Source organism: Pseudophryne corroboree, chromosome 12 (genome assembly GCF_028390025.1).
Source record: "Pseudophryne corroboree isolate aPseCor3 chromosome 12, aPseCor3.hap2, whole genome shotgun sequence".
Classification (NCBI taxonomy): Eukaryota; Metazoa; Chordata; class Amphibia; order Anura; family Myobatrachidae; genus Pseudophryne; species Pseudophryne corroboree.
The window spans coordinates 73,977,674-73,990,623 of record NC_086455.1 but is presented as its reverse complement, the minus strand read 5'-3'; the positions used below and the strand labels follow the sequence as shown (position 1 = coordinate 73,990,623).

The following is a 12,950-nucleotide window of genomic DNA, read 5'->3' as shown; positions in this document are numbered from 1 at the left end:
TCTCTCCCATAGAACAGCATAGACACTAGAGGTCAATTATGACCCCTAGTGTCTGTGCCACTATGCTATGCGGTGCGCGATGACTTCATCGCGCACCGCACCGCAAAGGTCCTCTCCATGAAGGGAAACTAGACCGTAGCGTCTAGTTTCCCTTCATGGAGAGGACCTTTGCTGTGCGGTGCGCGATGACGTCATCGCGCACCGCACCACAAAGGTCCTCTCCATGAAGGGAAACTAGATGCTACGCGTCTGGTTCCCTTCAAAGCGGGGGGCACTGCGGGGGGCACAGTGACGGATCTTGCCATGGTGCGGCGCCCTCCGGAAGGCGGCGCCCCGGGCAAAAGTCTTGCTTGCCCGTGGCAAGATCCGCTACTGCCCAGCACCACCGATTTTGACTAACTTTTCTTGAGATATGCACTATGAGGGTAATTCCGAGTTGATCGCAGCATCAAATTTGTTAGCAGTTGGGCAAAACCATTTGCACTGCAGGTGTGGCAGATATAACATTTGCAGAGAGAGTTAGATTTGGGTGTGGTGTGTTCAAACTGAAATCTAAATTGCAGTGTAAAAATAAAACAGCCAGTATTTACCCTGCACAGAAACAAAATAACCACCTAAATCTAACTCTCTCTGCACATATCTGCCACCCCTGCAGTGCACATGGTTTTACCCAACTGCTAACAAATTTGATGCTGCGATCAACTCTGAATTACCCCCTATGTGTGCTTACGATTTTGGCTTATGTGAGATTTTGGCTTATGTGAGATGTAATTGACATGTGAGCTGAACTAGATAGTACACCGATCTAGCAAGGATTGACTTTCCTGCACAGTCTATATTTTCTTGCGATACCGACCTGGCGAGACCGCGCATCGGGATGGAATCGGGATCGCAAGGTGACTTTCACCTTGCGATCTGCACTAACTTTTCTTGAGATTTTGACTATATAGTCAAAATCGAAAGAAAATATCTCACTGTGTGTACACACCTTAACTGTAATTTATCAAATACAGCCTGTTACATAGCAGTTAGGAAGCTGATTGGCTGGTCATTTATCACACTTTATCCATCTCCACTTTATCTCTTGTTAAGGTTTAATACATTTTGGCCATTGTGCCTTATAACCAATGCAGGGAAATGGCGCTGATGATCCCATTTGAACGTATATATCTCTGATTTCTTTTCTCTTACGTCCTAGAGGATGCTGGGGACTCTGTAAGGACCATGGGGTAACTATAGACGGGCTCCGCAGGAGACATGGGCACTATAAAGAATTTTAGAATGGGTGTGCACTGGCTCCTCCCTCTATGCCCTTCCTCCAGACCTCAGTTAGATCCTGTGCCCAGAGGAGACTGGGTGCATTACAGGGGAGCTCTCCTAAGTTTCTCTGAAAAAGAATTTTGTTAGGTTTTTTATTTTCAGGGAGCACTGCTGGCAACAGGCTCCCTACAACGTGGGACTGAGGAGAAAGAAGCAGACCTACTTAAGTGATAGGCTCTGCTTTTTAGGCTACTGGACACCATTAGCTCCAGAGGGAGTCAGAACGCAGGTCTCCCCTCGCCATTCGTCCCAGAGCCGCGCCGCCGTCCTCCTCACAGAGCCGGAAGATAGAAGCCGGGTGAGTATAAGAAGAAAGAACACTTCTTAGGCGGCAGAAGACTTCAGATCTTCCCTGAGGTAAGCGTGCAGCGGTAACGCTGCGCGCCATTGCTCCCACACACAACACACACTAGCAGGCACTGATGGGTGCAGGGCGCAGGGGGGGCGCCCTGGGCAGCAATAAAAACCTCTAAATCTGGCATTTATAAGTTTATGGGCTGCGGAGGCAGTAAGTATATAAATCCCCCGCCAGTTTTTATACTTTGAGCGGGACCGAAGCCTGCCGCTGGAGGGGGCGGACCTTGGTCCCTCAGCGCTAACCAGCGCCATTTTCTCCACAGAGATCTGCAGAGAAGCTGGCTCCCCGGTCTCTCCCCTGCTGAACACGGTGACACAGGGCTGAAAAGAGGGGGGGGGGGCACTTGTAAGGCGCAGTGAGTGTATTACACAGTAATTATATATATAAAAGCGCTATATTATCTGGGAAATTGTTTCCAGTGTCAGCTTGCGCTGGGTGTGTGCTGGCATACTCTCTCTCTGTCTCTCCAAAGGACCTTATTGGGGAACTGTCTCCTTATAACTATATCCCTGTGTGTGTGGGGGTGTCGGTACGAGTGTGTCGGAATGTCTGATGCGGAAGGCTCAGCTAAGGAGGAGGTGGAGCAGATGATTGTGGTGTCTCCGTCGGCAACGCCGACTCATGATTGGATGGACATGTGGAATGTTTTAAATGCAAATGTGACCTTATTACATAAGAGACTGGACAAAGCAGAGTCCACAGAAAAAGCAGAGAGTCAATTCACGACTTTGACTGGGTTACAGGGCCCTTCTGGGTCTCATAAACGTCCCCTATCCCAAATTGCAGACACTGATACCGACACAGATTCTGACTCCAGTGTCGACTACGATGATGCAAAGTTACACCCAAGGGTGGCCAAAAGTATTCATTATATGATTATTGCAATAAATGATGTCTTGCATATCACAGATGACCCCTCGGTCCCCGACACGAGGGTGCGCATGTATAAGGAAAAGAAACCTGATGTAACCTTTCCCCATCTCATGAGCTTAACGAGTTATTTGAAAAAGCTTGGGAAACTCCAGATAAAAAACTGCAGATTCCCAAAAGGATTCTTATGGCGTATCCTTTCCCTGCACAGGACAGGGTACGTTGGGAATCCTCACCCAGGGTGGACAAGGCTTTAACGCGCCTGTCCAAGAAGGTGGCGCTACCGTCTCCGGACGCGGCAGCCCTCAAGGATCCTGCTGATCGCAGATAGGAAACTACTTTAAAATGTATTTATGCGCATACGGGTGCTTTACTCAGACTGGCAATAGCATCGGCATGGGTGTGTAGTTGCAGCTTGGACAGATACCTTGTCAGCTGACCTTGATACTCTAGACAGGGATACCATTTTATTGACCTTAGGTCACATTAAAGACGCAGTCTTATATATGAGGGATGCTCAAAGAGATGTTGGGCTGCTAGGTTCGAGAGCCAACGCCATGGCGATTTCTGCTAGGCGAGGCCTGTGGACCCGCCAATGGACGGGTGATGCCGACTCAAAGAAGCATATGGAGGTTTTGCCATACAAAGGTGAAGTTTTATTTGGGGAAGGTCTCGCGGACCTGGTTGCCACAGCTACCGCGGGTAAATCTACCTTTTTGACTTTTGTTCCCCCACAGCAAAAGAAAACTCCACAATATCAGATGCAGTCCTTTCGGTCGCATAAGTCCAGAAGAGGTCGGGGCTCATCTTTCCTCGCCAGAGGTAAGGGTAGAAGGAAGATAGTTCCCAGGAGCAGAAGTCCTCCCCGGCTTCTACTAAATCCACTGCATGACGCTGGGGCTCCACTGAGGGAGTCCGCGCCGTTGGGGGCACGTCTTCGATTCTTCAGCCAGGTCTGGGTTCTGTCAGACATGGATCCTTGGGCGATGGAAATTGTATCCCAAGGCTACAAACTGGAATTCGAAGAGGTGCCCCCTTGCCGATTTTTCAAGTCGGCCTTGCCAGCTTCTTCCCCAGAGAGGGCAGTAGTGTTAGCTGCAATTCAAAAGCTGTGTCAACAGCAAGTGATTATCACGGTTTCCCTAGTCCAACAGGGGAAAGGGTACTATTCAACCCTGTTTGTGGTCCCGAAGCCGGATGGCTCGGTCAGACCCATTTTAAATCTAAAATCCCTAAACCTGTACTTGAAAAAGTTCAAATTCAAGATGGAATCGCTCCGGGCTGTGATCTCCAGTCTGGAAGGGGGGGATTTTATGGTGTCACTCGACATAAAGGATGCATACCTTCATGTCGCCATATATCCTCCTCATCAGGCGTACCTGAGATTCGCTGTACAGGACTGTCATTACCAGTTTCAGACGTTGCTGTTTGGGCTTTCCACGGCCCCGAGGATTTTCACCAAGGTGATGGCAGAGATGATGGTGCTCCTGCACAGGTAGGGAGTCACAATTATCCCGTACTTGGACGATCTCCTGATAAAAGCGAGATCGAGAGATCAATTGCTGAAAAGCGTGTCACTCTCCCTGAGAGTGCTACAACAGCACGGTTAGATTCTAAATCTGCCAAAGTCGCAATTGATTCCAACAACGCGGCTATCATTCCTAGGCATGATTCTGGACACGGAACAGAAGAGGGTTTTTCCCCAATGGAAAAAGCCCATGACCTCCAGAACATGGTCAGAGACCTGCTAAAACCGAAAAGAGTGTCGGTTCATCAATGCACTCTAGTTCTGGGAAAAATGGTGGCAGCCTACGAGGCCATCCCCTTCGGCAGGTTTCATGCAAGGACATTTCAGTGGGAACTTCTGGACAAGTGGTCGGGCTCCCATCTACAAATACATCAGAAGATAAGCCTGTCCCCCAGGGCCAGGGTGTCTCTCCTGTGGTGGCTGCAGAGTGCTCACCTTCTAGAGGGTCGCAGATTCGGCATTCAAGACTGGGTTCTGATAACCACGGACGCGAGCCTCCGAGGAGGGGGAGCAGTCACACAAAGAAGGAATTTTCAGGGACTGTGGTCAAGCCAGGAGGCTTGTCTACACATCAACGTACTGGAATTAAGGGCCATATACAACGGCCTACGACAAGCGGAGAATCTTCTTCGCGACCTACCGGTTCTGATTCAATCAGACAACGTCACAGCCCTGGCTCATGTAAACCGCCAAGGCGGGACAAGGAGCAGAGTGGCAATGGCGGAAGCCACCAGGATTCTGCGCTGGGCAGAAAATCACGTAAGCGCTCTGTCAGCGGTATTCATTCCGGGAGTGGACAACTGGGAAGCAGACTTCCTCAGCAGACACGATCTCCATCCAGGAGAGTGGAGACTTCATCAAGACGTCTTTGCAGAGATAACAAGTCTTTGGGGTCTTCCTCAAATAGACATGATGGCGTCACGCCTCAACAAGAAGCTTCGGAGGTATTGTGCCAGGTCAAGGGACCCGCAGGCAGTAGCGGTGGACGCCCTGATGACACCATGGGAGTTTCAGTCGGTCTATGTGTTCCCTCCTCTTCCTCTCATCTCAAAAATATTGAGAATCATAAGACGAAAAAGAGTACAGACAATACTCATTGTCCCAGATTGGCCTCGAAAGGCCTGTTATTCAGATCTTCAGGAGATGCTCACAGAAGATTCGTGGCCTCTTCCTCTCAGGGAGGACCTGTTCCAACAGGGGCCCTGCGTGTTCCAAGACTTACCGCGGTTACGTTTGACGGCATGGCGGTTGAACGTCGAATCCTAGCTGGAAAAGGTATTCCGGAGGAGGTCATCCCTACTCTGATAAAGGCTAGGAAGGAGGTGACGGCGAAACATTATCACCGTATCTGGAGGAAGTATGTATCTTGGTGTGAAGCCACGAAGGCTCCTACGGAAGATTTCCATCTGGGCCGTTTTCTCCACTTTCTACAGACAGGAGTGGATATGGGCCTAAAGTTAGGCTCCATTAAGGTACAGATTTCGGCCCTGTCTATTTTCTTTCAGAAGGAATTGGCTTCTCTCCCAGAAGTCCAGACTTTTGTAAAGGGAGTGCTGCACATCCAGCCTCCTTTTGTGCCCCCAGTGGCACCATGGGAACTTAATGTGGTGTTACGGTTCCTGAAGTCTCACTGGTTTGAACCGCTTCAAACGGTTGAATTAAAATTTCTCACTTGGAAGGTGGTCATGTTGTTGGCCTTGGCATCGGCAAGGCGGGTGTCTGAATTGGCGGCCTTGTCTCACAAGAGCCTCTATTTGATTTTCCATGTGGATAGGGCAGAGTTGAGGACTTGTCCTCTATTTTTGCCTAAGGTTGTTTCTTCATTTCATATGAACCAACCTACTGTGGTGCCTGTTGCTACGGATGACTTTGAGGATTCCATGTCCCTGGATGTATGGACTGGTAATTTTCCTGATTGCGCAAAAACAAACAGTGGTGCAGCTATGAGAAAAAGGGGATTCTTCACAACAATCCCAATAACATGTATAACAAAAAGAGAGTATTTTCTCAAATAAGCGCAAACACATACATGTGATAATATTCTTTTTCTCCTCCTTCAATGGTAGAGAAGATGGTACCACGAATTTGACTTTAAATATATGGAGAGATTTTCAGGCAGTATTGGTTCTTTATAATGCCACAATCAGTAGAAGACGTTGGATCTTGTACTTTGTGAAAAAATGATCAGCATTACAGCTGAGCAGATCTATGTAGTGTGTGACTACAAGAGATTGGGGGGGTCATTCCGAGTTGATCGTAGCCCTGTGGAAGTGGTCCCAGGTACCTGCAGTCATCAGACGCTTTGCTTCAGTTGTGGAACTACAGGTCACAGCTAGCTCCTGCATAGTTGTCTCCCAGTGCCTTTGCTCCTGCACTCAGCAACTGACTTCACAGGTGTCTGGATTCTGTAATTACAGCTCGTTACCTGGAAACTACTATTCAGCTTGTCAGCCTCCTGACAAGCTGAATAGTAGTTTCCAGGTAACGAGCTGCAATTGATGACTGCAGGTACCTGGGACCACTTCCACAGGGCTACGATCAACTCGGAATTACCCCCCCCCCCCCCCCCCCAATCTCTTGTAGTCACACACTACATAGATCTGCTCAGCTGTAATGCTGATCATTTTTTCACAAAGTACAAGATCCAACGTCTTCTACTGATTGTGGCATTATAAAGAACCAATACTGCCTGAAAATCTCTCCATATATTTGAAGTCAAATTCGTGGTACCATCTTCTCTACCATTGAAGGAGGAGAAAAAGAATATTATCACATGTATGTGTTTGCGCTTATTTGAGAAAATACTCTCTTTTTGTTATACATGTCCCTGGATGTAGTCAGGGCCTTGAAAATCTATGTAGCCAGGACGGCTCGGGTTAGGAAAACAGAAGCACTGTTTGTCCTGTATGCATCCATCAAAGTTGGCGCTCCTGCTTTGAAGCAGACTATTGCTCGCTGGATCTGTAACATGATTCAGCAGGCTCATTGTACGGCAGGATTGCCGTTACCAAATTCGGTAAAGGTCCATTCCACTAGGAAGGTGGGCTCTTCTTGGGCGGCTGCCCGAGACGTCTCGGCTTTACAGCTTTGCCGAGCAGCTACCTGGTCGGGTTCAAACACTTTTGCAAAGTTCTATAAGTTTGATACCCTGGCTGATGAGGACCTTTCGTTTGCTCAGTCGGTGCTGCAGAGTCGTCCGCACTCTCCCGCCTGGTCTGGAGCTTTGGTATAAACCCCATGGTCCTTACGGAGTCCCCAGCATCCTCTAGGACGTAAGAGAAAATAAGATTTTAAACCTACCGGTAAATCTTTTTCTCCTAGTCCGTAGAGGATGCTGGGCGCCCGTCCCAGTGCGGACAAAATCTGCAAGGCTTGTATATAGTTGTTGCTTACATAAGGGTTATGTTACAGTTGAGATCAGTCTTTATCTGATACTGTTTACTGGTTGCGTATATTCCAGGTTATACGGTGTGGATGGTGTGGGCTGGTATGAATCTTGCCCTTAGATTAACAAAATCCTTTCCTCGTATTGTCCATCTCCTCTGGGCACAGTTCTCTAACTGAGGTCTGGAGGAGGGGCATAGAGGGAGGAGCCAGTGCACACCCATTCTAAAATTCTTTATAGTGCCCATGTCTCCTGCGGAGCCCGTCTATACCCCATGGTCCTTACGGAGTCCCCAGCATCCTCTACGGACTAGGAGAAAAATATTTACCGGAAGGTTTAAAATCTTATTTTTTTCCCCACAAGAATTTCAGGGAGTCTCCTGCAGAATGAGGGAGGGTAGGCAACAATGACATACATACATACATACATACATACATACATACATACATACATACATAAATTTCTCCCTTTGCATTGCAACATTGTTTCTTTCAAGTGCAAAGTGACTTCCTTTTGCTCCACTCCCACTCAGTGCCTATGTGCAGCCTCAGCCTGCATGCAGCAGTGAGCTAGGGGTCACCCCATACTGTAACTTCTGCAATAGATACTGTATCTGCAAGTCAGGGCAACAGCTACAGCACACACACATTCCTGTGCTTTCATTTCACCAGAGGAGGAGGAGGAGGCGACTATACAGCATGAGGAAGTGACGACTTTATGGAGTTAAACAACACAGAAAACAAGTTTTTTATGGACTGGGAGTTGTTTACTACTTCAGCCCAGTGACAGAGGCAGCACAGGGTGTGGACCCCTGGTCTCTGCAGAGTGTTTGCTTTACTGTGGCTTCTCTCTTGCAGTTTTCGCAACTGATTGGTATTCACTGTACGGGAGTGTCTGCAAGTGACATGGGCAGCTGGGCTTGCTGCTAGACCACACTAAGCAGGAGCTCAGGAAGACCAGTCTTTTATCTGTGCCCCTTACACACTTATTACACCATGTGCAGCACTCCTGAACCTGCAGGTCTCAAAAAGGTCTGTGTATCACTTTTACTGTATGCTGCTGTGTTTTTGTTTATGTTTAGTATTATATTATGTGCTTTCGGTTATTTATGGCTCAGTGTGGTTTTGACAGTTGTGCAATTACATTTTTGCATGACAAAACATTAGGCCTCCTTTAGGAAGCTCACTGCAAATTACTTTTGTTTTACATCGGCGTGCCTGTATGTTCTGAAATATTATTAACAATTAAGGCTTAAGATTTACTCTTATAGCTAGCATACTCCATTGCACTTTTGCAGTAGGATCTAAAGCCACTGTGCAGGATGGCTTATATTAAGTCAGGACATTAGGGCTGTCTTAATTACTTGATGCACTATTTCTATTTAAAATATAATATAGACTTACCATACTATCCCTTTATATGGGTTGGGTATAATATCGTCATTCCGAAGTGTCAGGATTCCAACGTTGGTATTCTGACTACCGGGATCCTGTCCGGATCCCATTTAAACTGGGGTGCTTATGGATTACGGTATCCGGTCAGATGGTCGACAATGTTAAGGTCTACAACTATTGGTCGACACATGAAATTGACGACACATGAAAGGTCGACATGAGTTTTTCACATTTTTTTCTTTTTTGGAACTTTTTCATACTTCCCGATCACGTGGACTATGACTGGGAACGGTAACCTGTGCCAAGCACAGCGAGGCATCTTGCCCGAAGCATGGCGAGCGTAGCGATGCACTAATTGGGTTTCCCCGTCACTTTACGCAGAAAACAACATAAAAAAAGTAAAAAAAATCCTCATGTTGATCTTTTCATGTGTTGACCATTTTCATGTGTCGACCATTAGTCCACGTCGACCATGTAAATGTCGACATAATGAGTGTTGACCTTAACACTGTCGACCATTCATACCGGAACCATCGATTGCGCAGGTTCTAAAGCTGCTTAACGCCAGGTGAAATGAAGGCTTGAAGTCAGCCAGCTGTAGAACCTGTAATTCATGAGTGTCCCGTTTTAAAGGGATGGTTTGGAAAACCTAAATATATATATATATATACACACACACACACACACACACACACACACACACACACACACCTCCACTTACTTGAAACTGGAAGGGTTGGATGGGTCCTAAGCATAAGACAAGGCCGGGGGTATATATATATATATATATATATATGAAGTGGCATCTTTTAGCTCTAAATTTAAAGTAACACTAATATTAAGTGCAAGGCCCATGAGATATTGCACTTCATGAACTTTACATTTTAAGCAAGCCGCCATTTTGTATTGATATCTCCTGACTTCCTTTGGTTATATATGGTAAAAATTGCTGTGTGCTCTTCAGCAAAAGCAAGTAACGCCTATAAACATGCCAGCTCATATTCATCTAATTTTATTTAATTCAGCAAAATGAAGTCTCATTTTTCCATTGCTCTGCATGAATAGACACACCAAGGTGCTGTTCTGTAATGCTTCGGTACTGCACTAGTCTTCCCATTAGCCTGTCTCAGGTTCCAGTCTAGGTCGACTCTGGAAAAGGTCGACATGTTCAAATGGTCGGCACATGTTGACACAGCTTTTTACAGTTTTTTTTTTGTTTGCATTTTGTACATCTTTTTCATTCTTTCGCATCCACGTAAACTATTGGGAATACAGGTTGAGTATCCCATATCCAAATATTCCAAAATACAGAATATTCCGAAATACAGATTTTTTTGAGTGAGACTGAGATAGTGAAACCTTTGTTTTCTGATTGCTCAATGTACACAAACTTTATTTAATACACAGTTATTAAAAATATTGTATTAAATGACCTTCAGGCTTTGTGTATAAGGTGTATGTGAAACATAAATGAATTGTGTGAATGTACACACACTTTGTTTAATGCACAAAGTTATTAAAAATATTGGCTAAAATTACCTTCAGGCTGTGTGTATAAGGTGTATATGTTACATACATGTATTCTTTTTTTTTTAAACTCTTTATTTGTAATAGGAGAAGCAATCAAGTGAACAAAATATAGTTAGATATACAACAAAGTACAAAAAGCTCTTCTACATATTTTTCAAGAATAAATTCAACAGGTAAGAAGCGGGGGGGTCCCACTAGGGGGAAAAAAAAAACGAAAGGGAGCAGCAGAAGAGGGAAAGGAGGAAACGAGGAGGGGAGAAGAAGAAGAAGGAGAAAAGGGAAGACACAATCGAGCCACACCAGGCCGAACTAAGCCATAAGTTAAAAGTTATACCAAACATAACCATTTGCAGTGTATAAACATAACTGTATACAAATATACATGTATGAAAGTTACTACCTATTAACTGAGAGACTGCTAGGGACGGTAGGTAAGCGTCCGGAGGGAGGAACCATGCGTAACGTGGTGAACAGTTCCAGAAGGTCTGAACAAAGGGGCAGTTAGAGAATCAAGTGGAGGGGGACATCTTAAGCAACCAGGGACTCCATACGAGTTCATATTTGTGCGGACAGTCATGCAGATAATAAGTGATCCTTTCCATGTTAGCAACAAACCAAATGTAATTAATTAGCGCAGAAACAGTAGGGGCATCGGGAGACTTCCAGTTCTCGGCTATCAAGGATTTAGCTGCCACCACTATATGGGAAAACAATTTATTCAGAAGCGGGTCAAGATCTGGATACGGCCGCGCCAAAAAAATACCCAAGGGTCCAACGCGAGGGGAAGGCCAGAGAGGGACTTCAATAAATCAAGCACCTTATTCCAAAAGTGAGCAATACGGGGGCAGGTCCACCAAATATGGAGGAGGGTTCCCCGATGTCCACATCCTCGCCAGCAAACCGGGGTGGCAGAAGGGAACATCCTAGACAATTTATCCGGGGTGTAATACCACCGGTAATACAATTTATAGGATGTTTCCTTGAGTCTAGTTGAGATAGAGCTTTTAGCTATGCCCTCTCGTACTTCCTCCCAACAGGCATCGTCCGGCGGGGGGCCCAAGTCCCTCTCCCACTCCAGTTCATGGCGAGTCTGCGGGCTCGAGGAAGCCCCAACTAACATTGAATATATTAGCGAAATTAGCCCTCTACAATACATATAGGTTTTTTGGTACATAGAGATTCAAAGGGGGTAAGATACCGCTGAACATCGGGTTGAGGTAGGGAGAATAGGAAGTGTCGGATCTGGAAATATTCAAAAAAAGGGAGGGGAGAAAGTGGAAAACTTACAGTTGATATCGGTTATCGTCATCCAGCGGTCTTGAAGGCAGAGATCATGCACCACATGAACTCCTGCACTAGACCAAGGGGTGAACCGAAGGGTTGAAACCCCAGCGGGAAAAGCAGGGTTATCCCAGAGGGGGGTGAGAGGGGAGCAGGGGGAGGACAATTTATATTTCATGAGGGAGTAATGCCAGATAGGGAGGTGGAATTTGAGAGAAGGAGAAGAGTCCGTCAGAGTGAGCTGGTACAGTTTGCCCAGACCCCATAGCGAAGCCAAAGAACGGATCCCCAAGGATAGAGCCGCCATGTCCTCCCAGGCAATAGAGCCACGGGGTACAAAGGAGGTCACTATTTGACTCAGGTGGCTAGCCAGGTAATAAAACCTGACATCCGGGAATCCCCGGCCACCTGCGGAATGAGGGAGTCGAAGAACTGAAAAAGCTATTCTTGGAGGTTTATCGTTCCATACAAACTTCACAAATGAGGCCTGGGCATCCCTAAGAACTCTCTCCGGGACCTTGACAGGTAAAGTTTGAAAGAGGTAGAGAAGTTGCGGCATGACTAATTTTAAGGGCAACTATCCTACCCAGCCAGGATATGATATGGGACTTCCATCTCGCCAGATCAGATTTAATCTTAGTGAACATACGTGGGAAGTTTTCAGAATATAGGGAGCTATAGTGAGACGTAATATAGACTCCTAAGTACTTAATCTTATTTGTTTGCCAGCGAAGGTCATAGGAGGACTGTAGAGCTCGTTTAAGATCCCCTGATATGTGTAATAACATAGCTTCAGATTTGACAAAATTGATTTTATATCCCGATAGGGAACCATAATCCTCTATAATCTGATACAAGGCGGGGAGCGAAGACCGTGCCTGAGACATACATGTATTCTGTGCTTAAACTTAGGTCCCATCGCCATGATATCTCATTATGGGATGCAATTATTCCAAAATACGGAAAAATTCGATATCCAAAATACCTCTGGTCCCAAGCATTTTGGATAAGGGATACTCAACCTGTAGTAACCAGTGCCGACTGAAGCGATAGTGGAGAGAGGCATTTGCTCGCCATGCAAGGGGACATGGTTCACTAACTGGGGTTCCCTGTTCTCTGACAGTGAAAATGACACAATTTTTTAAATAATTGTGTCGACCTTTGTCGTGTCAACCTTTTGTTAGTGTCAACCTAACCTTTTGTCCAGGAGCGTAGCTAGAACTTTGTGGGCCCCATAGCAACATTGTTAAGGGGCCCCTGTCCCAATGCTTCTAGAGAGACACT

General features: G+C 46.2%; 1 protein-coding gene across 1 annotated transcript in view; it reads left to right on the top strand.

Moving 5' to 3' along the window:
* Window positions 1–8,147: 8,147 nt before the first annotated feature.
* Window positions 8,148–12,950, top strand: part of MIDEAS (mitotic deacetylase associated SANT domain protein) — a 153,830-nt gene continuing 149,027 nt past the window's right edge. Inside the window, exon 1 of the mRNA XM_063947648.1 lies at window positions 8,148–8,492. The gene's annotated coding sequence lies outside the window, so the exon portion shown is untranslated. The remainder of the gene's footprint in view (window positions 8,493–12,950) is intronic.